This window comes from Triticum aestivum, chromosome 7B (assembly GCF_018294505.1).
Source record: "Triticum aestivum cultivar Chinese Spring chromosome 7B, IWGSC CS RefSeq v2.1, whole genome shotgun sequence".
NCBI classification, from domain to species: Eukaryota; Viridiplantae; Streptophyta; class Magnoliopsida; order Poales; family Poaceae; genus Triticum; species Triticum aestivum.
This window is the reverse complement of record NC_057813.1, coordinates 358,998,542-359,010,231: the sequence shown is the minus strand read 5'-3', so window position 1 is coordinate 359,010,231 and position 11,690 is coordinate 358,998,542. Positions and strand designations below refer to the sequence as shown.

At 46.4% G+C, this 11,690-nt stretch overlaps 1 long non-coding RNA gene across 1 annotated transcript; it reads right to left on the bottom strand.

The window, feature by feature from the left end:
• Positions 1-5,077: 5,077 nt before the first annotated feature.
• Positions 5,078-6,606, bottom strand: LOC123160112 (uncharacterized). Its single transcript, XR_006480000.1, has 3 exons — positions 5,685-6,606; positions 5,517-5,561; positions 5,078-5,440 (listed from the first exon to the last, which is right to left on the bottom strand). It is a non-coding gene; the product is annotated as an uncharacterized lncRNA (long non-coding RNA).
• Positions 6,607-11,690: the final 5,084 nt, after the last annotated feature.

Sequence of the window (11,690 nt, the reverse complement as noted above, 5' to 3'; positions counted from 1 at the left end):
GATCCACCGCACCAAGGGCCATGACCTCCAGAGCTGCAAGAAGGTCGAGCAGCTTGTTGAGCAGCAAAAGGCTGAATACGAGCGGCGTGACAAGGAGAAAGCCCAGGAAGGTGCTGGAGGAGCTGCCAAGAAACGTCCCGGCCGAGGAGGACGCCGCGGCAAGGCCAAGCAGCGGCAAGGAGACAGACCTCCCCGCGGCCGCGACAAGGATGAAGAGGACGACGACGATGAAGATATGGATGAAGATGAGACCGACGAGCAGGAGTTCCAGAAGGCCAGAGAGGTCCTGTGCGTTGATGGTGGTGCTTCTCTGCATACTTCACACCACCAGCTCAAGCAGTGGGTGCGGGAAGTCAATGCGGCAGAACCACCCGTCGAGTCACGCAAGCCTCTGAAATGGTCCAGCACGCCTATCATCTTTGATATTGAGGACCACCCAGATCGCATAACTGCGGTCGGGTGCTTGCCAATGTTGGTTTCGCCAACTATCCGCAACCTCAAGGTCACTAAGATGCTAGTCGATGGCGGGGCCGGCTTGAACCTGATCTCCTCCGCGTTACTCCAGAAGCTTCAGATCCCTGATGGCGAGCTCGAAGAGACCGGCACATTTCAAGGAATCAATCCGGGAAGGAGCAAGCCGAAGGGAAAGATCACGTTGCCGGTAACATTTGGCAGCGAGTTGAACTTCAGGACTGAGAGGGTCACTTTTGACGTTGCTGACTTTCCATTGCCTTACAATGGGATACTTGGTCGTCCAGCACTCGCCAAGTTCATGGCAGCCTCTCATTATGCATACAACATACTGAAGATGCCAGGCCCGATAAGTGTCATCTCTGTCCCTGGCGACAAGAAGGATGCCCTTATCTGCGCCGACAAGATCTACCGGGAAGCAGCAGCCGCAACAGATCACAACTCACTTGCCGCTGAAGCCCCCGGGGGGAAGAAGAAGACCAAGTCCGGCAAGAGCTCTGATGCCCACTCCGGCAAGCGCACCTCTTCGGAGTGCTGCGCTACCATCGAGGACGCACCATCGAGCTCCACCAACAAGTGTAAGAAGACAATGGCAGCTCCACCAGAGACCAACAAGGTGTCCGCCAAGGAGAACGGCACTGGTGGTACCTTCACCATCAGTGCCACTCTCGACCCCAAATAGGAAAGCGCGCTCGTTGCTTTCCCGCGGGCGAATGTCGACGTGTTTGCATGGAAACCGTCTGACATCCCCGGTGTTCCCAGGAAAGTAATCGAGCACCATCTCGCCTTCTGTCCTCACGCGTGGCCCATCAAGCAGAAAGTCAGGAAACAGGCATTGGAGCGCCAAGAATTCATTGTAGAAGAGATCAAGAAATTGGAAGCAGCAGGCCTTGTCAGAGGAGTGCTCCATCCTACGTGGTTGGCCAATCCTGTAGTTGTGCGCAAGGCAAACGGAAAATGGAGGCTGTGTATTGACTTTACCGATGTTAATAAAGCTTTCCCCAAAGACCCATTTCCCTTGCCGCGCATCGACCAGATTGTTGACTCCACGGCCGGATGTGACTTTCTTTCATTTCTTGATGCATACTCAGGATATCATCAGATCTTCATGGCAGAAGAAGATGAGGAGAAGACTGCATTCATTACCCCATGTGGCACATACTGTTTCGTACGGATGCCTTTCGGTTTGAAGAATGCTGGTTCAACATTTGCAAGGGTAGTCCATGACGCTTTTGAGCCGCAAATGCACAGAAATGTGGAAGCCTACATGGATGACATAGTGGTCAAGAGCAAGGATAGGGCGACCCTGATTCAAGATTTAGATTGGACATTTGCAAATCTGCGCAAGATCAACCTCAAGCTTAACCTCGAGAAGTGCGTGTTTGGAGTCCCCTCCGGCAAGCTTCTCGGGTTCTTTGTGTCTCAACGGGGAATTGAAGCCAATCCCGACAAGATCAAGGCCATTGAGCAGATTCAAGCGCCGAAGCGCGTCAAGGATGTACGAAGACTTGCCGGTTGCGTAGCTGCTCTCAGCAGGTTTATCTCTAGGTCTACTGAGCGCGCCCTGCCATTTTTCAAAATATTGAAAAAGGTAGGTCCAATGAAATGGACTCCGGAAGCGGAGGCTGCGCTACAGGACTTGAAGAAATACCTGTCCTCCACTCCAACACTTGTCGCACCTAAGCCACAAGAGAAGTTGCTGCTATATATAGCGGCAACCAATCAAGTGGTTAGTGCTGCGTTAGTAGCGGAGAGGGAGGCGAATGATGAGCCAGCGACCACGGCAAATGCATCCAGCGACAAGCAGGGGGCTTCACTGGCAAGCTCTGGTCCGGCAAGCTCTAATCCGGCAAGCTCTGGTCCTGACAAAGATGGATCTGTGCAGACGCATAAGGAGATGCAGAAAAGAATGGTGCAGCGCCCGGTTTACTTTGTCAGTTCCCTTCTGCAGGGGGCTAGGTCCAGGTATTCTGGGGTGCAGAAACTGCTTTTCGGCCTTCTCATGGCCTCGAGAAAGTTGCGCCATTACTTCTAAGCACATGAGATCACAGTCGTCACTCGTTTTCCGCTCAAGAGGATACTGCAAAATCCAGAAGCGACAGGCAGGATTGTCGAGTGGGCACTGGAACTGTCAAGCTTTGGCCTCAAGTTTGAAAGCACTTCAACTATCCAAAGCAGGGCATTGGCGGAGTTCATAGCAGAGTGGACACCAACACCAGATGAAGAAATTCCAGAAATGAGCATCCCCGCCAAGGAAGCAAGCAAAGAGTGGCTGATGTACTTTGATGGTGCCTTCTCGCTGCAAGGCGCCGGTGCTGGCGTGCTACTTGTTGCACCCACTGGAGAGCATCTCAAGTACGTAGTCCAGATGCACTTTCCCAAGGAGCAAGCAATGAAAAATACTACAGAGTATGAATGATTGCTTGCCGGTCTCAGGATCGCAGCGGACCTTGGGATCAAGAAGCTCATTGTCAGGGGTGACTCACAGCTTGTCGTCCGTCAAGTGAACAAGAATTACCAGAGTCCGTTGATGGAAGCTTATGTTGATGAAGTGAGAAAGCTAGAAGAGCACTTTGACGGCCTACAGATGGAACATGTTCCAAGAGCTTAGAATGACATTGTTGATGGCCTGTCAAAGTGCGCCGCACTTAAGTTACCTGTGGAACCAGGGATCTTTGTGCTCAAGCTGACTCAACCGTCTGTAACACCACCAACTGGACAGAGCAAGAAGAGGAAGTTGATTTCTGGTGACTATTTTCCGGCAGAGCTCCCTGAAGCCGCCGCCAAGAAGGTCCCCAAGATCAACGCCAAGAGTGCTGAGGAGCAGTCTGCTCCGGCAAGCCTTAGGGCTTGTTCCGTTGTAGCAGATGCTTCCGATAAGTTTTGCTCCGGCAAGCTTGCCGGGGAACATCAAGCTCCGGCTGAGCCACAGGTTCTTGTCGTAGAAGCTGATGTTCCCGCAGCAGCAGAAGTGCCTTTAGTCCTTGTTGTCGAGCCACAAGCTCCAACATGGGCACAGCAGATTGTCCATTTCCTTCAGACAGGAGAACTTCCCAAAGAGCAAGAAGAAGCGGAAAAAGTAGCCCGGCAGTCAAGTATGTACCAGTTTGTCGATGACACACTGTACAGAAGAAGACTCAACGGTGTGAAATTGAAGTGTATTTGCCGGGAAGACGGACAGAGGCTGTTGGCAGAGATACATGGAGGCATATGTGGTCACCACATTGGCGCAAGAGCACTTGCCGGCAAAGTTTTCTGGCAAGGTTTCTTTTGGCCGACAACCCTCCACGATGCAACTGCACAAGTAACCAAGTGTGAAGCGTGCTAGTTCCATTCCAAGCAGATACACCAGCCAGCTCAAGCTCTCCAGACTTTCCCTTTATCCTGGCTATTTTTGGTCTCGGGGCTCGACATCCTCGGCCCCTTTCCCCGAGCTGTCGGGGGCTTTGAGTACTTGTACGTTGCAATCGACAAGTTCACGAAGTGGCTGGAAGTGGAACCAGTGAGGAAGGTGACAGCACAGTCAGCAGTCAAGTTCTTTAGGTCGATTGTTTGCCGTTTCGGGATCCCTAATAGGATCATCACCGACAACGGCACGCAATTCACGAGCCGCACCTTCATGCAGTACGTCCAAGATCTTGGCGCCAAGGTCTGCTTCGCTTCTGTTGCTCATCCGAGAAGCAACGGTCAAGTGGAGAGGGCAAATGCTGAAGTGCTACGTGGGCTCAAGACCAGGACTTTCGACAGGCTGCACATGTGCGGAAGAAACTGGATCGAGGAGCTGCCGGTGGTTCTTTGGTCGATCAAAACGATGCCAAATCGAGCCACTGGCCAGACACCTTTCGCTCTAGTCTATGGAGCAGAGGCAGTTCTCCCCACGGAACTCGTATACGGGTCGCCTCGAGTGCTCGCTTATGATGAGCTTAAGCAAGAGTAGCTGCGACAAGATGACGCGCTGCTCCTTGAGGAGGATCGTCTTCAGGCTGCTGTACGAGCTGCTCGATACCAGCAAGCTTTGCGCCACTACCATAGCCGCAAAGTTAAAGCCAGAAGCTTCAAGGAAGGCGACCTTGTTCTTCGGCGCGTTCAGTCCGCCAAGAATTCCAACAAGTTGACGCTGAAGTGGGAAGGCCCCTATCGGGTGAAACGAGTCACTAGGCCTGGCTGTCCGCCGTGAGACCGAAGATGGCGTACCGGTGAGCAACTCCTGGAACATTGAGCATCTTCGTAAGTTTTACCCGTAGGGCGCGGTTGCCGGGAGTGGATTGGGCACCCGGGTTTGATATCCTCAAATTCCAGAGTTTTTTAAGTTTAATATTCATAATATAGAGAAGCACACGGGAGCTCCTGTGTATTTCCTAACATACATACTATAACTTGAGCACACACTTATATGTGGTTTCACGACAAACAAGAATGAAGTAGAAGTGGTTAACTAAATGCTTTGTTAAATACGCACACACAAAATAAATATGGGTATATTCAGACAACGGGAAGAAAACTGAGCCCTTAGAAGGTCTCTAGTATATTTACAGAAGGGGAAAAAATGAACAACACTTGCAATACATTTTGTACCGAGCAAAGAAACAAAATGTACAGTAAAAGATGCTTTGGAATCATGTGTATAGAAAATGGGTGACTGCACATGTACATACATACACAAAATTAGTACTGGACCTCTTGTAACTCCAGGTCGTATGCAATAGAGACAATCCTAAATAACTTACAACTATGCAATTGTGGCATTGTTCAATAAAAAGACAGCTTGGCACCACCCAAAAAGACAAGAATTCTGTGCAAAAACTTCAGTGGCACGGCGACATGATGTTTGGTCAAATTACAGGGACAATCCATTCAGTAAAATCAACAGAAAATTGTTCTGCCTGCTCCACCGCTCCTGGACTTATTTCAGCAACAGACAATTCTAGATCAGCAGTCTTCGGTGAAGCCTGCTTCAGTACTTATTTCTCTGCAGAGTATACTGAGAGAAATTAGTGTGATTTCTTTGAAACAAACTAACACAAGAATAGACGCAATGGCCTCACCTCGTCAGCGAGCCCTTCCTGAAGCTGCCTTCTATATCCTGAAATCTGCAGGAAAAATCAAAATCAAAATCAAAATCAGAGACATGATAGAACAACATTATCTTGCGAAATATGCACCTAATCGAACAGGAAGCAAACTTAAAATTAAAAGATCCATCACACACATACCTGCTCAGCTTCTATTGGCAGCTTGGCACCGGAGCTGTCGGGAACGAGTAGCTCAACACTGTTAGAAATATTGCGCGGCCTAGTCATGGCAGTCCTGCCGCTGCTAGCCTCCATGGCCAGCACAAAAAAGGGCATGTCGTTGGAGGTTGAGAACCAGAGAGGCAGAGATAACACTAAAGGGAATAACGCCGACAGAGAAAACAAAGTAACTTACAGCCCAGTTCATCTTCCTTATTCACCTAGGCACGCTGATCTCTGCACTCGCCGGTGCTAGCCGTCATCCACAAGACAACGGGCATGAGGAGCAACATCGCTGATCCATGGCTTTGTGAGCCGCATGTAAGTCCCGCCCCAAAAGACGGAACCAGGGAGGGTTCCGGTGCATCGGCCTGGGGTAGACCAAGTGATCCCTTGACCAGCGGCAACCTACGACGGAGTGGAGCCGCAACTCAAACCACTTTGCCCGCAACAGTGCGCAGCTGTCGGCCGTCCGAGGCGACCTGATCTGGGAATCCCTCTCCACAAATCCCAACTTCTATACTATTGTGCACCCCCATCACCGACCAAACCTCGCCGGATAAGAGAGAGGCCAACCTCCCTAACCCCGCAGTGCCACCGGCCGGAGGGAGCACTGCGGAGACGGGAAAGGAGCCAGGGGGAACCTTATCCCACAGCGTTGATGTCGCCCCTGCCTGCCCGCCAGTGCCAGAATAAAATCCTAAAACAACATTATCTACAACCGCGTCGCGGTCGTACACTGTCCCGCACACCTCCGAGAGCCCGATGGCTTACCGGAGGCGATGGAGACCAGCGGAGGCAGCCCGCCTGGAAACCGCCTCGCGCGTCGGGAGAGAGACCGAGAGATTCCCACCGTGTGTAGCGACTTTGATCTTTAGGAGGGGTACTCGAAACTTCTGTTTCTTTCCCGAGAGAAATAGAAACAAGTAGTCCATCTGACATGCGGGGTGCTTCTGCAAAATGTTGTACAAGTGGCTCAAGCATAACTTATCTCACTCTCAGCCGTCCGTTTCAGATCAGACAACACATATGCCACAAAAGTAGGCACACCGTCACCACCAACTCGCATTTTTATAGGAGTAGAGATAGAGAAAACTATGATCCCCGGGTTTACTTTTATCATGTATTAAAATGCAAAAATACCTTGCTACAATTTATCTTTACTTTATTTCATTTTGTGTTTTATTATCTATTTAACACTACGAGATTTAATCCTTACAATTAACCACCGAGAGATCGGCAATCCCTTGTTTGCATTGGGTGCACGTATTTGTTATTTTATGTGTAGGTACTGCTAACAAGGTGTTGCATGGTTCTCCTATTGGATTTATAACCTTGGTTCTTAACTGAGGGAAATACTTATCTCTACAGTACTGCATCATCCTCTCCTCTTCGAGAAAATCCTAACATAGCTCACAAGTAGAAGGAAGAATTTCTGGCGCCGTTGTCGGGGAGATATCACCAACATCTATGAGGTACCTACGCATAAACTTTGATCTCCTATGATGTACTTTAATTTCCATTTCCTCTCATTTTCATCTCCCCCACTTCTAAAACGTTTCTACAAAAAAAGAAAAAAATTTGTTTGCCTTTTTGCTTCCTTGCTTGTTTTATTTGCTTTCTTGTGCACACTTAAAAATAGAAAATTAAAGCGAAAAATTAAGGTGACAATGGATCCACTTGATGTTTTCTACTTGGATAATCTTCAATCCATATGTGCTCGTGCTGAAACCCCAACTAGTTTAGTTGAGGGGAAATCATTAGATGAGCATGCTCATTTTGTGTATCACTGCTTGTCTCAAAAATAGAGACACTTATGGAATCAAATAAATTGTTTGCTATGATATGCTTGGAATCTATGTGAAATTTAATATTTTACTTGTTGCTCGGAGAACCCTAAAAATTACCTTTCCTACCTATGTGAGTTTAATGATAATGAAATCTTATCTTCCTTATGCCAAAGGTGTTTATAGTTACTAGGATATCAAACAAATTGAAGAATTTTTTGCTTTTAAGGGTGCTTATGAAGTTGCTTTCTTTGATTGAAAAGTATGATATTACTCTCTACAAATCTGAAAAAATTGCCATACTTGAATATCTCTATGAAAACTATGCTTTTAATGCCTATGTTAGTGAATTCATTAGGAGAATGTTTGTTGCTTTGGAAGAGAATAATGATATGCATGAATCTATAGATAATTATGATTCCGTTGATTTGACTGAAACATCCCCCTGATACGTCTCCGTCGCATCTACAATTTCTGATTGTTTCATGCCAATATTATAAAACTTTCACATACTTTTGACAAAAATTTATATGATTTTATTGGACTAACATATTGATCCAGTGCCCAATGTCAGTTCATATTTGTTGCATGCTTTTTGTTTCGTGGAATATCCATATCAAACTAAGTCCAAACATGATAAAAATTTAGGAAGAATTATTTTGGAATATATGTGATTTTTGGGAGTTGGAATCATCGTAAACGGTGGTCCACGGCCTCCACCACCCACCAGGGCCCGTCGGGCACCCCCTAGCACGCCTAGGTTCTTGTGGGCTCCCCGTAAGTCGGTTGGCCTCTTCTTGGGGCACAAGAAAGATAATTTATGGAAAAAATTATGTAAAGTTTCAGCGCAATCGGAATTACGGATCTCCAGGACTTTAAGAAACGGTGAAGGGCAAGAAAACAGGAATGCAGAACTAAAGAGAATAGAGGGATTGATCCAATCTAGGAGGGGCTCCTGCCCCTCCGCCGCCATGTCAACCATGGACCAGAGGGGGAACCCTCCTCCCATCTAGGGGGGAGGCCAAGCAAGAAGAAGGAGGAGGGGGCTCTCTTCCCCTCTCTCTCGGAGGGCGCTGGAGCGCCGCCGTGGCAATCATTGTGACGACGATCTACTCCAACAACTTCGCCGCCGTCAACACAAACTCTCTCCCCCTCTATGCAGCGGTGTAACCTCTCTTCTAGCCGATGTAATCTCTACTTAAACATGGTACTCAACGCTCCCAATATTCTATGGTTATCTTATGATGTTTGAGTAGATTCGTTTTGTCATATGGGTTGATAGATGATCATGATTGGTTTGAGTTGTATGTTTTATTTTGGTGTTGTCCTATGGTGCCCTCCGTGTTGCACAAGCGTGCAGGGATCCCTGTTGTAGGGTGTTGCAATACATTCATGATTCGCTTATGGTGGGTGGCATGAGAGAGAGAGAGAGAAGCACATACCCGAGTAAGTGGGTTGTTGCGTGTGGGAGTAACGAGGACTTGATGCTTAATGCTATGGTTTGGGTTTACCTTAATGATCTTTGGTAGTTGCGCATGCTTGCTAGAGTTCCAATCATAAGTGCATATGATCCAAGTAAGGAAAGTATGTTAGCTCATGCCTCTCCCTCATATAAAATTGCAATAATGATCACATGTCTAGTTATCGATCACCTAGGGACAAATAACTATCTTGTGTGAAAAAAAGCTCTCTACTAAACAACTAAACTTTATTATCTTGCAATTTATTTATAGTTTTATTCTTGCAAAGTAGTTCTAGCATCACACCTACAAAATAGTTTCATACTTGTTCTAGGTAAATCAAATGTTAAGGTGTGCGTAGAGTCATATCGGTGCTCGATTGAACTTGAGGGAATATTTGTTCTACCTTTAGCTCATTGTTGGGTTCGACACTCTTATTTATCAAAAAAGGCTACAAACGATCCCCCATACTTGTGGGTTATCAAGACCTTTTTCTGGCGCTGTTGCCGAGAATAATAGCGTGGGGTGAATATTTTCATGTGTGCCTGTTTGCTTTATCACTAAGTATTTTTATTTTGTGCTCTTGTTTCCTATCTTTAGTTATGGGTAGAAACGCAAAATATCAAAAAAAGTAGTTGTACCTACTAAACCAATTGTTGAAGAACGACCCAAAATCTATCATTGCTACAAAAAAACCATTTCCGTGATGATATGTGTTTGTCACTATAGGTCACGTTTTCTATCATGAATGTACATCCATGACAATTTTATGACCGAATCAATATAGTCATATCTGTCCTGTCATAGAAGTGTTCCCTAACAATACTAAAATTATCATCACGGAAGTGTCCACTTCCATGACGGTAAATGGCGCGTCATAGAAGTCTTTTCATCAAGGGTAACTAACACATGGCATCCACCGTAACGGCTCGCCATTAAGCTATCGGGTTCCGGTTTGAATCCGATAACCCGTTAACATCCCCGACTAATGGGGATTTTCCACTTGTAAAATTCTCATTCGCCGGATGATCCACAGGTCAACTCATAGTTGGGATAGATGTCATCCCTACAATGGACGGAAGACGCCTATGATATGTCAACACGTGACACAACCCAACAGTGGCCCATTCTGGTTAAAAGGCCGAGCCTGTCAACATAAGTGGGTCAGCCAGGTAGCAGCCTAGTTGCGTGAGGCCCATTCACAACCATAGCCCATACGAGTTACACAGAATCAACCCATCAAAGGCCCATTCTAGATTTGACAATTTCCAGCCCATCGTCAGTTCCAGCTCGTTAACAGCCCGCTATGTCTTTGGGCTCAATTACGGCCCGACCTTCTTTCGGCCTGTTAGCAGCCCATTATAGATATGGACCAATATGCCGCTAGTATGTCTTTTGGCCTTTTCTCGTCCCATTTTGTAGTTGGGCCAACTTCTAGCATGTTGTGACTTTCAACCTTTCTTCGGCCCATTCTGTACATGGGCTAACCTCTAGCCCATTTTTTCTTTCGGCCTGTTAACGGCCCACACAATAGTTGGGCCTTTCCTGGTGCCACCTGATGTTGGGTCCATTAGCGGCCCATGTTAAGCAAGACACAATTTTAGCCTGATGTGACTTTCGGCCTGTTGAAAGCCTAGTTTGTAAATTGGGCCTCTTTTGGCCCAAAACAGTTTCGGCCCCTTACTGGCCCGTAAAATAAAAGGGACGAGACAAAATTGTCATTTATTTCGGCCTACTAGAGGCCCGCGGGTTGTTTCCATTTATACGGCCCTATCGAGCTTTCGGCCTGTTAACGGCCTGCTAAGAGTCATTGTTACGATGGGCCATATCAATTGGGATCCACTACATATTAGCTGACCAGCCCAATTAAGGCCCTCTTTGACTACACATGTTTGTTCGTTTGGATGGCATCCAAGTAATGTTTGGGCGTGTTGGCTCTTGTTTCAATGACATAGCATATACAAAGAATTATCCTACTCTATACTATCACCTCTAAAAAACCTACACTATACAATAAAGAGACTAAGACATAGAAACGAAGAATAATCCTACACTATACAATAAATAATTTACAGTAGATTATATCCACTGGGCATTATAGTTCAACACCAGTGATAATAAAGCATACGGAAACAACAGATTACATACACTAGGCAAATAAAGCTCATACATCATGGACCTGCATCAACAGAACTTACCATTTGAACTATAATCTATTCAGAAAATAGGATTGGCCGGATTCAGATAACACAAATTTCAGTCTGCAAAATCTCCAATTACTTTGTGGTAACCTCAGTGTCTTGTTTCATTTTTTTACTCCTGCATCTAATACCTGCAACTCCAGCCTCAGTATTTTGATTACATGTTGAGAAGCATATACATGTTGTCTTGCCACTTCTAGTTGATGCTCGAGAACATCTACACATTCCAATTCCAATCCATAATCATTTGGTAACAACCATGTTGCACTTGTCTGAGTCCTTTGCGTTGATGTCACTTCATCCTGAAATGTTTCTGTAAGTACACATGACTAGGGCAAATATATATTTACAACAGTGAAGCGAGCAAGATAGACTATCTTGTACATGGCAAAACATGACTAACAATAATGTTATACGTCATGAAGCATAATCAAGTGATATTTTAAAAATTATAAAAATGGTAGTCTGTGCAGCCCGCATACATAAATCTCTCTTACCTCACCAGAGGATCCTGATGTTGGGGCTAAATCCAAAACACAG